We start from the raw sequence: 2,871 nt of genomic DNA on the forward strand, positions 1-2,871 counted from the left end.
CAGGATATTAGGGACTCCCTAAATTTTACTAGAAAATCACCCACTGATCTTCTTGTGTTTGGGCATGCTGCCCAATTAGCATCACAATAGCAGGTCAAGGTATCAGACTGCAAACTGCTCATAAGTATTCACATTCCTGGATCCTTCTTGATGTATTTTACTACTCTAACTTCTGCATCCCAATGAGATCTTTTGGTTGCTTGCATGAACTGACACTCTTGTGAAGTGAATCTTTGATTCAAATCAACAGGTATTTCCACTAGCTTTGTTCCTCCTAATCTCATATTTGACACCAACTGCAATGCATACTTTCTTTGATTAAATAGGATTCCTTTGCTTAATCTCATAATCTCTATTCCCAAAAAGTACCTCAATTCTCCAAGGTCTTTCACTTTGAACTTATGATGTAGTATATCTTTTGTTTCCTGTATGAGTTTTTCATCATCCCTTGTGATTAACATATCATCCACATATATCAAGACTACCACAAAGTTATCTCCCCTTCTTTTAGTAAACAAAGAGTAGTCATATAAGCTGTGCTTGTAGTCTGATTCTACCAATGCCTCAGTGAGTTTTATATTATATTGCCTTGAGGCTTGTTTAAGACCATATAATGATTTCTTCAATCTACAGACTTTGACTCCCCATGTCTTATGAATCCCTGAGGAAACTCCATGTACACATCTTCATATAGATCTCCTTGCAAAAATGCGTTGTAGACATCCATTTGGTATATGTTCCAACCTCTTGATGCTGCCAATACAATCGGTGTTCTAACTATTACCATTTTGGCAACTGGTGAAAAAGTCTCATGGTAATCCAATCCTTCCTTTTGATTATATCTTTTTGCAACCAATCTAGCTTTGTATCTTTTTTCATCTTTATTTGACTTGTACTTTATCTTATAAACCCATTTAGATCCAATTGCATTTTTGCCATTTGGTAGGTCTACTACCTCCCATGTATTATTATCCTCCAATGCTTTGATCTCCATTTTCATTACATCAATCCAGTTCTCATCTTGAGATGCTTCCTTGAAGACTTGAGGTTCTGTGAGGGCTGACTGCTTGGCCAAGTAGCTCTTGTATATCTCTAACACATGGTCATAAGAGATGCAGTCTGCCAAATTATATAGTGTTGACCTATTTGCCTTCTTACTAGTCATAAAATCTTGAAGCCATAGTGGTGCTTTAGCAATTCTTGCTGATTTTCTCAAGGTTTATGTTGTATGATTAGAGGCATCATCCTCTGTATGATCAAAAACATCACTAGTATCTTCTTGAGTTCTATATGAGTTAGGAATAATGCCTAAGGTAGTTGTTGTGTGAACCGTATGACTCATCCCGACAATGGATGGCGTAACAACCTTATTAAGGGAAAGAGTCCATTTTTTGTGTTTAGGCAAAAATAGTAGTAGTGATCAGTAAAAAGACCTAATCAAGTCATGCTCGAAGAGTTAATCATGCTTCAATTGGTTTCAACACACTTAACTACGTGCTTATGGTTAGATACAAGGTTTTTGAAAGAAATAGCTCTAGTTAGAGACTTTGTGACTCTTGAGTAGACTTTGGTAATCATCGAGTAGTTTAATTGGACCATAGTGATCTTTAAACTTGAATTTGGTCGTTGTAGGCACTCGACTCTATCCTCTTTTAAAATCTAGTGGCATGAGGGGTGAGATGAATTATTGTTAGTCGAACTATCCATGCGAATGGTCTAGAACTTGCCCCGAATGTATTTTAAGGCGAAATCCTAAGTTTTGCTTGGTTTGAGAAGTGATTGTAGGCTTTCTTGGCCCTTTTGAGCTTTCTATTACCAACCAATGTCATTATCCCTAGTCAACCCCTTTGAGCCTCTAGCCTTTCTCATTTGATAACCATGTTACAAGCCTTTACCCGTTTTGTCGTGACCCTCTCTTGGCACCCGGATTTCCTTAACACTCTTGTGAAGCAAGTGGCTTAAAATATAAGTTTTGGGGAGATATGAGGAATTTGAAAATGGTATCAAGGCATACAAAGAGAAAATAAATTATCTCTATGAAAAGAGAAGGCAAGAAAAGAAAAGAACAAAAAGAAAAAGGCAAAACGTGAATAAACGGAAGGATTGATGGACTTAAAAAGAGGTAATGATCCCCAGCATGAGCAATCAAAAAGGGAGAAAAAGAATAAAATGAATAAGAAAGAGTGATGTTAAGTCTCTCTAGTCCCCAATGAAAAGAAAATACCTCGAAGAATTAGTAATTGTGAGCCGAGAAATGAAAATGTAGAGTGCTTGAGGAAAGGTGTAACCACTTACCCATATGGTATCCTACCCTAATCCAAAAGCCTTCATTACAACCCGAAAGAAGTCCTACTTGATTTCAACCCGAGTGACCTTACATTAGTGGCGATCTACATGAGGGGCAAGCCTATGGTACTTGAAGTCGTACTTGTTACATTCTCTTGTGAGAGACGAGTGAACCTTTCATGAATCCTCAGATTGAGTGTTAATTTCTTAAGTGAGCTTGGCAAATAGAGAGTAGAGGAGGAAGAGTTTGGAGTCCACCCTGACCTAAATGATAGAACAAGAGTCCTTGATAAGTAAAGTCAATTCTTGAAGCTCAAATGTCCCATTAGAACTGTGTGTGCATGAATATTTGACTTGTCACCTTGTTGATAATGCATGAGTAGTGTGGGAAGTTGATAAGTGTGAATTTTGACTACTTACTAGCACCTTTTTGCTTTTGTTTTAGTCCAAAAGTATTGATTTATGTTCCCGAAACTAATAAAAGTCTGCAAATTACAGGAATGTTGGAAGTTTGGTCTCCCATGATGAAATCCGACTCAAAAAGGAGTGTTGCGAATCACAAGGCAAGAAAGGGCGTAGAACTTA

Source organism: Nicotiana tomentosiformis, chromosome 1 (genome assembly GCF_000390325.3).
Source record: "Nicotiana tomentosiformis chromosome 1, ASM39032v3, whole genome shotgun sequence".
In the NCBI taxonomy this organism is placed as follows: domain Eukaryota; kingdom Viridiplantae; phylum Streptophyta; class Magnoliopsida; order Solanales; family Solanaceae; genus Nicotiana; species Nicotiana tomentosiformis.